Consider the following 14,436-nt stretch of genomic DNA (forward strand, 5'->3'; position numbering starts at 1 on the left):
TCTTCTCCACATCGTCTTTTCTATCTCTCTCTCGCTCTCTTTCTCTCACACACAGAGAAGGGAGGAGGAGAGAATGAAACGTAAAAGAAACAAAAAATCATTTCACGACACCAAATGTTCTAGCCATCAGACCGAAGCCTGGCAGAAGTCTCAGAAACAGTAAAAGCAGACCGTGGTCAGTCCCGAAACACAGTCCAGGCTTCGGTGGTGTTAATTTTGCACAGGAGTCCATTTGCTCAGCTGGGCGGGCCCCTGCCGACGAGCTCAGCCAATCAGCGCGCAGAGTTCAAATCGATTCTAGTCGCTCTCCAGTTGCTGGAGGAGGGAATGTTGAGGAGGAGGTGGGGGAGAGAGAGAGAAGAGGAAGCCAAGCTTTCAGAATGCGGGAGAGGGGGATGGCACGAGGGGACGGGACGATAAAGGAATGTGGTGCAAGCCTCGTTTCTAATCCTGACGTGGCGGTGGTGTTGGTGGACGGTGGTAATCGGTGGGGAGAGGGTTCCGATACAGGGGGTAAATAGGGGGGAGTGTCAGGGCAACCACCCCACAGAACCATCGACCAGCGTGGAGTCCTGTGATGTAAGGTTAAACAGTGCAACAACATACAGCAAGTTTCCTGCCCATGAGTTGCTCCTCACCTCTCTCTCATCGAGGACTGAAAAAAGTGGTCGAGGAAAGTGGAGGGGGTCAAACATCTCTGAAGCTCTACGGGTACTTAACAGCAAGTTCCTGACACTTCATAGAAAAAGAAAGAAAATATGATGAAATTAGACGAAGAAGAACAAGACGAGGAAAAATGAAAACAAACAGCGAAAAAACCAGGAACTTTGTTAATGACAATGAGTGAAGTAAACACTAATTATTGTGTGATAGCGTGTCCTTACAAGATTGGGTATGCATCCAAAATCTTATGTTATTTTTGGTGTGGACCTGGCTGAAAATACAGTCCTTGCTGTGTTTGTTCACGGACTATATTTTCTAGCAATACTAATAATGATGCTTGTATATTTTCGAAAGAATAGCAGTCAAGAGTATTGATGAGGTCGCTGCCTTTATGAAAGCGTGGTGACATCGGGGTTATGTGCGCGACACATTTGTATCCACAGTTCTACACACGATGCATGAGAAGCTATTTCTTATAGTTAGCAAACTGTCACTTTTTTGCGATATATGTATGAGAGAGAGAGTATAGTTTTGGCTCCCATTTCATTTTGAATAAAAACAAAAAGTCTGCTAAAGGGAGGTAATGAAAGACTTCTAAGATGAGCGCTAAAAAGAAATTATGTCCCATGACTAATTACCTCATGGCTTCAGTTAGTTTGCCTAGTATTTTGTGTTGGTCATGATATTCATCGGTTTTCATCCTTTCCTTTCTAAATTTTCTTGTAATATGTTTTTCTATTTGTTTTGGACTGACAACACCATGTAATTTATCACAATGTATTTTCAGTGAATTCGCGCGGCTTTTCGGTAATCAACTTATACCTTGAAATATATTTCTACACGTAAATGGTGTATTTACAAAGCTCCAATTTTAAGCTTATAATTCTTGTTATAAAAATAATGTAACAGAAGTATTACTTGAAAATAAACTATGAATAGCAAACGAGTCGCAAAAATGGTTACAGAAATAAAACAGGGGAGGTAACTAGTCTAATCACTTTGCTCCAAAAGACAAGTAGAGTTATTTCTCTTGGATGGTATTTTGCAAGCTAGGAATAAAAATTTCTTGTTGATGAACAGAACCGAAGAAACATACATACACTGATGAAATTTGTCAAATGAAATACACCCAAAAAACAACATCTCAGAAAAAATCTGCTCTATCCATCATGGAAGTTTATTTCAAAGTGTAGCTGAGTCTTTAAGACTTGTGGAAATTGAGTCCCATGGCGGAAATATTCTTTTCGCTGACTGGAGAGACACATGTCAACAATATGCTGCCAGCTGTCTGGGCAAACAGTGGTTGTAACAACACTCACAAACCATGCCTTGTCGTTTTTGTCTCTCAACGTAAACATCGTAGTCGCCCACGTCCTTGCTCGAGGTGCGTTTAGCTGTCGACAAAGAGAAGACAAGGCCTATAAACATCAGCATGCACAGAAAGAGGTCCAGCTCGTGATGTCACGTGATTCGGCAAATACCCATAGTCAACAGATTATCAGCTCTCCCATTGGCTGAAGCCTCCACAACGTAAACTTCTCCTTTTACAATCCTGATGTCTGTGTTACTGGACCTCTTTCTGTGCATGGTTTTGTTTTAATCTCGCGAGTCACCAAGATTCCGGGGTAAATGTATCTGAATGTTTACCCAGATATTTCAAAGAATACACTCCACTACACCTTTAATAATTACACACACAACGCAGGTAAATGGTGCTTTAGCCGTAGCACAGTAACGGGTGGGTGCGCAGACGCCGTCATCCAAGGCTTTTCATCAGACTGGGATTTTCGTGTCATCTTAAAGAACTTTTTGTAATCCTTGCAGAGTCTTTTCGTTATTTTACTCATGGTGAGGTTACATCTTTTAAGAAATTTACATGCAGACATACCGGAAATTGTATCTCCCTTTTTATTCTTTCGATCAAATCGCTGACATCATTCCGCACGAACACGTGACTTACTGCTAATGGGACAAAGTATTCTAATGAGCAGCCTCCTTTTGTGACCGCGGGAAGTAAGGTTTTGATCTGTGTCCAAACCCAGGTTAGAAGAACTGTTCAAAATTTTGCATCATGAGAAATTTTTTTTCAGATTCTGGGAATAAGAAACTGTTTCTGAATGAAATCCGTTTCTTGAAAAATCATGTTATACTCGCATTAGCCTGGCGATGACGTGGGCGCGCTCACCATCTGATCACAAGTTGCTGTGACCCGACCTAAACATTCTGTGAGCAGACTCATCAACCTCCTTTTATCCATCAACAACAACAACAACTCACCTTTGGCGAAGAGGTACATGCTAGTAATGCTCGTTATAGGAAACTGTTTTACAGAGCGTTGGCCGAAAATTTCCGGGTAGTCCTTCCTGAGACGGGCACAGAGGTTCTGGCGCACCCTCAGCAGTAGATCACCACAAAAGCCTTTCGGGTGAGGTCTGGCGTCGACTCCACACGGCATGCGTTGAGACTCTGACGGCTGTCCCAGCATGCACAGCACCACAGCCATACACAACGACATCGCTTCTGTCATGGCCATTCTGCAACAAACCACACAGCCAAACGGTGAGTGAGCGACCGAGGACGAGTTTCAAACTCGTGGACAAATATTCACACTTTCCAGTATGCAAGTTTTCACACTTCTGAGGAAGTCTGTGTCACGACCACGTCACACACTGACGTCACCGCCTCACACAAGGTGTTCACGCGCATTCCAACAAATTAAAACACAATGATCTCTCCGTGGGTTTATCGTCTTTCTTACCATAATAGCCCCGGTTACTTATCTTCTCTCTTGGTGGATAGTTGGCAACAGGTCGTACACATGTCACAAACCTGCTGCGATATAATTTTTGTTTTAATTTTTTTTTAAAGCTAGGAAGAGGATAGGGAAAAGTAATTGGAAGGGTAAGTTTGGATGACACCAATTATCGCGGCTGTCAGTGTCATCATACAGGGAAGGCCGACCGATCTTTGTTTTAATTAAGTTGGTGTTCATAAGTTGTTTTGTTGAAAGAACAAAGGAAAGAGTGTGGTAGTGTTTTGGATGTTTTAGGTGGGACTGTTTTTTTTTCCTTGACGGGAGCGGGGAGAAGGAACAGTCTCCTCTGTGTTGTCAGTGCGTCCGTTTTTCTATTGTAAATAAGTCTTGAACGGACTTGGTGATGTAGTCCTGACTGGACTGTACAAATCCTGACAAGATTTGTATCTTTAAATCCTTATTAACATTGAACCTGTTGAGGTGAGTGTGTATCTTTGTTGATTTTTTGGAGAGTGTGTATTTCTCTTGATTTTTGGTGAGCCTGTGTTTAATGTTGAGGAATGGGGAAATTTCTGATAAGTGTGATATATTTGTGTGTATTTTATGAATATGGTTTAAGATAGTTGAGAGTTGAACTTGCATTTGCCTAAAGGATGGTTTTGTTTTGTTTTTTTCTCCAGTTTTGTTTTGTTTTTTTTATTTTTGTTTTTGTTTTGTTTGTTTTTTTTTGTTTTTTTGTATTTTTCTCTCTCTTTTTTTACTCTTCTTCTTTGTATCCGCCTGGGGATTCGCCAGTGGAAACTTCATGTTAATGCCAGAGGATACTTTGTGCTACTTCAAGTGTGGATTTTGTGCTCTTTCAAGTGGAGACTTTGTGGGGAAGTGAATAGTGGGAAGGAACGTTAGATGTTTTGTGACAGTGGAAGTGTTCGGACTGTGGGTTGGGAACTTTGGATTTGTTTTGTGTTTCTTTTGATTTCAAATTATATTATTTTTAAAGTTTAAATTGTTGTCGGTGTTTTGATTTATCGTCCTCGTCTGAAAGGCACTGTAGAGTGCAGGTGACAACTCACAAAAAGCAAAATTAAGAATACCGCTTTCTTTACTTTCTTTACTGACGCTTTTAGTTGTTCCAGCATTGTGGACCATGTCGTTTTCTATTTTTATTTACGAGCTACGTACGTTGCTTTGTGTTCTGTAGATTATATTCTGTATCTATGCGCTCCAGTGATGTCGTCTGGTGATGAGATGTGTTGGTGTCATCCTGCATCTTGCTCCCTGCGTGCCACTGACTGCTGTCGCCTTCTGTCATTCAGTGCCAGGACTGTGCTCTGCTCTCAGTTATGTTTGGAAACCTAATATGAAAACTAGAGAACTGCGACTCTCAAGAAAATTACTTGCACAGATTCTGTATAGAGCAGTAGATGCTGGACATCTCTGACTCCTGACAAAGGTAATGGTCTAGATGAGGCTGGTTGTCTTTCTAATACAGCTGGAAATGTAAGTTTTCTTTTAACTTAGTTTCTTGGGAGGTTATATTAAAATGATGTTTTCGCGTGTATGAAATGTTTTAATACTGTAGTTCTAGGTAAAAAATTTTCTTGTGATTTCTCTCAACACTTCCGTTACATCATATGTCTTACTGCGCAATCTCCTGGAAAATTCAATTCAATGTATTACAAAGACACGGAGGTTATGTTTGTAAACGTAAATAATTGTTAATAGTGCCAGTCTTACAATGTATGCCTGATATTCAAGAAACTATTTCAGATGTTTATTTCATGTCAAGCGGAGACCAGTCCAAACAATTACATTTCTTGTGGTCGTGTGGGCTTTGCCATAGATGAAGCTTCGACAATAGAAGAAAAAGTTTAAGTCTAATGGCTACTGCGTTTATGTCTTTGGCACATACTTATTAAATACGTGTAAGGAATTCGCATCGATCTTGGATGAGGTACTGCTAGGAGCGATGACTCCAGTAATGACACATTTGTTAAAAAATGTCGTGTTATTGACTATTTTTATGTATAGCCACCTTATTCACTTTTTTATCTCTTGGCATCACCTATGAAATACCTGAAGAACTATACCTCACAGCCAGTCCCAGTACGCAGGAAACGGTTGTTGTAACTGCCAACATGGTTTAGACAGAAATTTGTGTGGTTGCCTAAAAGATTACTTTTTAATGCAAGGACTGTGTTGCCATATTTTATTCAAACCCATTTTTAGAAATTTAAATGCTGTTAAAATATAAAACGAAGCTTAAATTTAACCACGCCCTGAAAGTAGCTGGATAATGTGAGAAAAGAGTGGTGCATACTTCAGACAACGCAAGTCAAATTTGATTTGATCAACAGTGTAAAGAAAAGTAGGTACGTATGAAATAGAGAAGTTCTACCAGTTTGCACTTTCTGATTCTGTTGAGTAATATCTTTTAGACAGGGATATTTTTATTGAAATAAAATGAGGCCATCGTTCAACCTCTCTACATGAAGGGTAATCCTAACAGACTCGACAGAGGTATTTAACATAAAAATCTGTGAAACATTCATAGATTTAAAAATATTTAATTCTGTTTTACGGAATAAAAGTCTTGAGAAGTTCTGAATAAAAAGTGAGTTTTCCGGAGTGTCTGGTGTTCTTTTCTCGGGCAAAAGCTCAGGTAGGCTTTGATGTTAGATTATTTCTTCTGCCCTAAAAGTTTAAAGCAAGATAAGGCATACATTCCTGTCTTCTTTTCATTATTTATTGATTTATTTTTTAAAATATATATTTATGTGACAAACATAGATTACACCTAGATGCCTACCCATTACAAATTATCTTGTTATTTTCTGATGACGTAGCTGTCACTTCAAATAACTAGCAATTCCTTCAAGTCCATTGAGATGCTACAGTCCTGCAAAAGAGCTCAGTTTGATATAACTTAAAAGAAATCGAATATTGGTGTGTTTCCCAATGCGGTTATTTATCAAAGAGAGTGAAATGGTATATTAGAAATATATATATAGCAGAATTTTTTTTTAACTCTTTTATCTTATTATCGTGCTCTTGAGGATGTAGTGTGTTGTTCTAAAAAGCTTTCACTGGCTTTTGTGGAGGTTATGGTCATGTAGTTTGTCAATATTTTTGAATTAACGGACGCACAAGTATAATCCATGTTAACATGTAAAGGGCTGACGTATGAGGACTAGGGGCGGACTTGGTTTTCCAAAGGATGAGCAAATGAAGAAGCTTTGGCTTATAAATATTCGTTCGGGTGTATTAATTTGTGCAGGTGCATGCTTACTATTTCTATTTGCCGGTAACGTAGGATACTTTATTCTCTTGCATTGTCTTTGACTCTTTAAAGCTAGGAAACCTACTTTAAATTTCACTCTTTTATCTCGCCTTTCTCGCTCTGTTTTGCTGTTCATTTAACCTCTCAATAGCCGATGGCAATACAATAAACTCTTTAAAGCTAGTGATAGATTGCCAGGTGTTTCCCTCTCTAACTCGGCTAAAAGTTCGAGAAGTGTCATTAACAATACACATTCTTTCTCATTTGAAGTTTTCTTGCTGGACAGCAGTTTACATAAGGCGCAAAATCAGAAGTTTCAAGTCAAATGCAATACACTCAAAAACCAACATCTCAGAAAAAAATCTGCTCTATCCATCATGGAAGTTTATTTCAAAGTGTAGCTGAGTCTTTAAGACTTGTGGAAATTGAGTCCCATGGCGGAAATATTCTTTTCGCTGACTGGAGAGACACATGTCAACAATATACTGCCAGCTGACTGGGCAAGCACTGGTTGTAACAACAGTCACAGACCATTCCTTGTCGTTTTTGTCTCTCAACGTCAACATCGTAGTCGCCCACGTCCTTGCTGGAGGTGCGTTTAGCTGTCGACAAAGAGAAGACAAGGATGGGAGAATAAAGGGAAGCCACTTGTGACCTTAGTTCGATAAAAGGGAGACAATTGTTTGTCTAGCGTTATCTAAACTTAAGTGACTGACTGATCAGTAACTTATGTGATTACTAGAATAATGACGTGTCGAGTCGTCAATTCAAACCACAAGCAAGGTGGAAATTTTACTCCTACACCTAAACTGACAAACAGCAAAACAAAAATAAAAGAGATAAACCAGAGAAAGGCGATCTTTAATGGACACAGAGGGATGGCAATTCGATATGGAGGGGATCAACAACAGCAGCAACAACAACAACAACAGCAACAGCAACAACAACATCAACAACAGCAACTTGTTAAAGCTGCTTGTAGGTACTAGCTTTTGTAACTGCTATTCTTCGCCATTGTAAACAACTGATATAATGGTCGTCTCTATGTTTGCGGCTGCCTGGTGGTTTACTTATGTACACACACTCTTCTTACTGTCACGTGATCGTACGTCAAATTTCTTCCATCCTGCTACGTATAAGCGATGCCCTACTTAAAGCACTGATTAAACTTTTTTTCCGAATGACTGGGTAAAGCTCAGTGCATAATACCATTTCCCAACATTAGTGAATACTCCTCATCCATTCTTGAGACACACGACTAAACACATCAGCATGAACAGAAAGAGGTCCAGCTCGTGATGTCACGTGATTCTGCAAATAACCATAGGCAACAGATTATCAGCTCTCCCATTGGCTGAAGCACACCAACAACTCACATTCGGCGAAGAGGTACATGCTAGTAATGCTCGTTATAGGAAACTGGTCTACAGAGCGTTTGCCGAAAACATCCGGGTAGTCCTTCCTGAGAAGGATACAGAGGTTGGTGCGCGCCCTCAGCAGTCGATCCCCACACACGCCATTCGGGTGAGGTCTGGCGTCGACTCCACACGGCATGCGTTCAGACCCTGACGCCTGTCCCATCATGCACAGCACCACAGCCATACACAACGACATCACTTCTGTCATGGCCATTCTGCAACAAACCACAGAACCAAACGGTGGGTGAGAGACTGCAGACGAGTTTAACAAATATTCACACTTTCCAGTACGCAAGTATTCACTTGCACGCACGCACGCACGCACATTTCTGAGGAAGTCTGAGACTTTTGATTATCAGCTCCTGCTCCTCATGACGGATTTTATATTCCTTTAGACAATCATCATCATCGTCGTTGTCGTCGTCATCATCATCACGATGCATGAGGGGCTATTTTTATATTCTGAAACTTTTCACTTTCGGCGTTACTTAAACACGAGAAAAAGAGAGATTCCGTCTGTGAGCATTGATTTCGCACCGTTACGCAAATTGAACGAGGAAGAAGTTAAAGGGAGGTAATTAAAGTCTTCTAATATGAATGGCAGAAAGAGTTTTTTCCCATTACTGATCGCATAGTGATTACTGCTCGGCCTAAATTGTTCTGTCTAGTCGCTTTTTGTCCTGATTTGTGTTTCTGATTTATTTATTTTTTTTTTTAACTCTTCCTGGTATGTTTTAAAATTATAACGGCATGATACCTTTCATGTAATGTATTTACAGTGTGGAAACAGGAAGAGCCATTTAAAATCCTGATTGTCTTCATGACAATAACACGTTCTAAGTAATACAGTAGTAGAATAGCGATGAACCATGAAGCATGATAGAGGCATAATTACTGATGCAACGGTATTATTTTTTTTTTTTTTTTTTTTTTTTAGTTGTCTATGATGATTTTCTCCACGTGCTGCAAAAGGAGAAAGTGACCTATGTTCATTAACTTAAAACTTTATCTATACATTAATGTTGTATTTTTAAATCGTTACTTTCAAGCTTATGATGTTTTGAAGTAAAAATCATTTAACAAAATAGTTACTTACAAAGAAATATTTCTTTTAAACTAAACAGGTCGCGAAAGGACAAAAGAATGACAACAGAACATGGGAGATGACTTGTCTCTGATTTGAAAGTAAAACTGAGTTATTTCTCTTAGAATATATTTTGCCAGCCACGGGTAAAATTACTCCAACATATTCGGCTGATGAATATTAGAGAACTGAAGTAGCACACACAAATACTGATGCACGTTTATTACACCTTCATATTTTCTATCTCAATCTTTTTCAAAGGTAGGGGTGGGGACACTAACTCCCCATGAATAAATGTCTTTTCGTGATACTGGAATACGAAATGGATTTTCTTCTAATTACTTTTGTTAGATCAAAGAGAACATCTCTGACTTCTCCTAAAAATTTCTGAACTCTCATCTACTCTGACTAGCTTTATTAATCACAGAGTGCAGTTATAACTTGGGAAGTGTACTCAGGAAAAACAAAAAACAAAAAATAATTGCGAGTTACAAGACAAGGGTAAGGCATGTGGTGCATCCCAGCAAAACACAAAACCATGCAATTTTAATCCAAAGCACACCTACAGCTGTATACATCCACACCTACAATTCCTTTGTGGTTGAGCAGATGAACTGCAGAAGCTTTCGACGATACGCGCCAGACACTAGATACGTGCACAGAGTATGCATCATTTAAACCCCATTATGACAGGAGCAAGGGTGTGTCTGGTCAGGCCAGTTGTCTCCCATGTCGGCCAAGGCCGCAGCCTCGCACAGATACGAGACGCGTGACGTCACGAGGGTAGGTGTTGGTGCGACCGCGCCCTCACACTTCCCTCACCGCGCATTCAACGCAAAAGCCGCCATGGCACACCGCTTCTGACTTCCGGTACAAACAAAAAGCTCCGCTTTACTGGTGTCTTACGAGGTCCTGTTTATTCAGTTTATTTAAATGATTACTTAATCTTCAGGCCGTAGACAGTGTGCTGAAATACGAACATGGTCACCATCGAGCTTTGAAACAGTTTTGAATGTGGATAGGCTGGGATAAAAGTAAGTGTATTGAGCATATATAGTGACTTGTTCCCACCCACCCCAACAGAGTTACGCAACAGCTTTAACATAAGGCTTTTTATTAAGTGAAAGGCATTACGGAAAATAATCCGGAATACCTTTATCAAAGAGGCTGATGAGCCGTATCTTCTTTTTCATTCACACCGCTGAGAAAATTGGTTGTACATTACGTGTGTTTCACAGAAGCTGCTTTTTGCGAAAACTCAAACTATTGACTTCCTATTTTCCCAACAATTAATACAGGGGTGTTTACATGTCCACGAACTTGTATTACTGGACTGCTGGCAGAAGATTTTTGTTCCGAGATAACTACTAAAACGAGGCAGATGTGTATAAAGCTTCCGGCTTATTCACATTTCAGACAAGCTACTAAAAAGAGGCAGGTTTGTACAAAGCTTCCGGTTTAGTCACATTCATTGCTTAGGCTCGCCGAGACTAGCAGCGGAGAGCCATTACTACATTAAAGTCTGGTAGCAGGTGATTCATTATCTAGGGATCCATACTACAAGATTAACAAACCCAATCATCTTTAGGCTATTGGGATCCGAGTCCAGTTTTTTTCTAGTTGTCATGCATCAGTAAAACTAATGATAGGTTTCTTCTGGGATTTTTCTTCAAGCAGTTATAAAACCTGTTTTGATGTTCCAAGCTTTGAATAAACATTGAGGCCATCTGAAAATAAAAAATAATTATATGACAACAATGTTAACAGGTACTACATTTGTTTACTTATCTCAATATTGATGAATTAATCATTTTTACACAGAAAATTTGTCAGTAATTCTCATGCAGGGTATAAATATGTCTAATTTTTAAAAAATCTTGGCCACTGTGCTTTTAAGTTGCTCATTTGATTCCATCAGCTAAAATCAAATCCATTTCAATATCACTCTTGTTTCGCTACTCATTTTTATTTTCTTTTGCATGCTACATTTGTACAGAGTTTTCGTTCTAAAAGTCTCTTCCCTAGTGATACGGACATAAATAAAGGCCACGTACCTTTGTGTAATAGTTTCGTGTGGTAGTTTTTCCCGAAGAAAACGGTATGTTTTGGGGATATAAAATCCAATGTTGATGTTTGCTCATCAGTGTATTTATGTCCTGGTATTTTAAACAGTTTTACAGATATGTCTGAAAAATATATTTGCATGAATAAGCATTGTAAACAAAAGTATTGAAATGCCAGCCACTCACTTTCTAAAACACATACACTACCTCCCCACGAAAGTTATATGAACTATTATCTATTATTCATGATAGAAAAATGTAAATCACAACAAAAATTTTTACAGCCACAATTTAAAAAAAAACTTCAAAGACAAATTTATTTATGAATCAATAAATGACTTCTTATGATCCAATGATGTTTTTATATAATAGAAAATACCTGTATATCTGTCAAGCATATGTTGAGCTTTTTCTAAAAGTTGTCTGCTTTCTTCAATTTTCCCAGAATGCTCTCTAAAGTCACCTTTGCTCTTTTCTCCGTCTTTTTAGTTGTTGCATCACCGCTTCTTGACTGTTTCTGCATTTATCATATTTTTTATTTTAAATTATTAATTTAAATCGCATGATCTTTTAGTTGTAAAAGTAGCATCTTCCTTTTTGTTTTCTTCGTACAAAGTTTATTCTGTTTCGTCTGCTCTCTAACTTGTAGTCGTAGATCTTGTAGCTTTCTGTAAAAAATAAATATTTGTGTAGTACCAAATCTTTACACAATAAGCACACGCTTACAATTTGTACTATGAATTAGCATTAATAGTTTTGTGACAAAGTATGATGCATACATATTTCGAAAATCATTCTTAATTTCTTATTTTACCAACTTGCTTTTTTTACTTTAAATAACTTTCTAACTGAAAACTGCCAAACAAAAGTATGCGAAATGCTGCTGAATTTAAAAGAACCTAGTTTGATCTTTGCATGGAGTCAGCTAATGACATCCAGTTACCTTTAGTAGAATCTGCCATGAAAAAATTCTGATGGCACTGCAGTCTCATTAAAAAGCTTTAATGTGCCGTGACAAGACGATGTGAAGTCTTCAAGTTGGAAATGATCAGAACAATTTACTTCAAGCTTTGATGGTACCCAAAGTTGATTTCATTTCCACGTGAAAAAAATCCCTTTGATTAAATGAACTTTTTAATTATGCTTCATTCTCAAAACTAATTTATTATTAATTTGATAATGTACTTTTTTCATTAAACTTCTGCTATATTAATCCTTCGTTCAATGATTTAAAGTGTTGTAAACGTTATCATCTATCTAAAATATCATCATATGTAAACAAATTATATATTATAAATTATAAATTATACATTATATCATATTACATTATCACATATTATTAGCATTGCATGTAAACCAAATTAAAGATGTATTTTTGTTTAATCTGATTTAAAATATTATTTCTTCAATAAAAAAAATTTCAGAGGTAAATGCATGTGTGCTGAAATGCTTCACATGATCAACAGACAGGTATGTTGTCTTACAAATATATACAAAGAATATCAAAATGATTATCAGTTGCGAGTACTTACGTGAAAAGACTTGTTAGAATCTTTTGTCTGTAGGTTGGTGAAACCAGGTGTACAGCATGAGCTGACCATTTTGACAAATGATAAGAGACTTTCGGGGATTGGCTGTGTAAACCTACATACGCTCCTCGCGCTCTTTCCGCCTGTAGCGGAAGTGGACCTCGCTTTGACTCCGAACTCGGGGGAACTCTTCTGTCTAGAGAGTATAGAAATCTGTGACCACGCTAATCATGGCGGGGTGGGAGGGTAACTGTGGGTGGCGGAAACTGATCGCTCAGTCGTCAATTAATATCCGCAGTCAGACTAGTGAGCTGTGAAATAAAAGAAAGACTCGTACATGTTCTGTACACAGTATAGTCGCCGTCGGAACTTGTTGGCTCATGATAAGGATGATGGTGTAGATGTGATTGTCTTTCTAATACACTTTTATCTTCTGATCATGTTCTTCAATATGTAACATGTTTCAAAAAGGTGTTACTGGCTTTTGTGGCTGTTGTGGTCACTCAGTATGTATACACCGTCAATATACTAAGATATTACCGAATTTAACATATATGTAAAGTGTTTATTTATTTGTCTCGCATCAAATATTCGGTCTCGCTCACTCAGTGCTATGATAATTATGATTATAGTTTTAATGTTCATACTCGTATCCGTCACTGGCTTCGGGTCCTTTAACTGTCATAAATTGAACCCCACCCCACATAAAGCAGTGTGTCCGTTGATATGTAACTTGGGATACATCTTTATTCTATTGAATTGTTTCCCCCTTAATGTAGGTCCAAGCCCTACTCAATAAGCAAAATTTTCAAATTTCTCTTTCTCTCTCTCTCTCTCACTCTCTCTCGTCTCCAACTTCTCGCTCCTGTGATGTTGTATTTAATCTCACACACAATGACTGACGGCTGCATATTCAACTTTTCCAGGATTAATTGTTTATTCTGTCCAACTGCATTCTGAGACCAAACGCGTCAAGCTTGACTGGGCCTCCATCTTAGTGCCACTCTGCCATTTCTCCCTTCTCCCCCTATTATCTACACTGGGCCTGGATGTCGCCCACTGCTGTTGTAAAATTGTTGTGACATTTTTAAGAGTAATTCTTTGATATTTTTGTCCAAAAACACTTGTGGAAAAACTAAACTAAACCAAACCAAACCAACACAGACCCCTTTACACCGGCAAGTCCCGTTCCGGCTATTAGTCCATCTTCATGTCCATTTGCATGAAATTCAGATGCTTTCATGATTGCTAGATCTTGTAATCATTTCGTTGTTTTCTGCTGCTAATGATATTATTGTGGTGCTTAATATAGTACGTGCGGCCCATTGCTCCTCGAGGAGTAACAAGTAATAAACTACTAAACTAATACAGTATGAAATTCTGCAAAGCTTGTTTGAGTATTTTCAGAAATGTCTGTAACCGTTTGAAGCAATGTGTGAGCAATGGTTTTCGGGTAATCGAATGCACAGGATTTAATTTTGTTACAAAAGTAAGGTGTCTCAAAGTATTTAAAGGAAACCGTGTATCTATTATATACATATCTACTTTTCATAAAATGGAAATGTCCATAAAAGAACGTTGCTACTTGGGTACAAACGGTTTTACTCTCTGCCTGAGAAAAATTTAGCAGACAGCATAGAGAAA

The sequence above is a fragment of the Pomacea canaliculata genome, linkage group LG6, assembly GCF_003073045.1.
Source record: "Pomacea canaliculata isolate SZHN2017 linkage group LG6, ASM307304v1, whole genome shotgun sequence".
Lineage (NCBI taxonomy): Eukaryota > Metazoa > Mollusca > Gastropoda > Architaenioglossa > Ampullariidae > Pomacea > Pomacea canaliculata.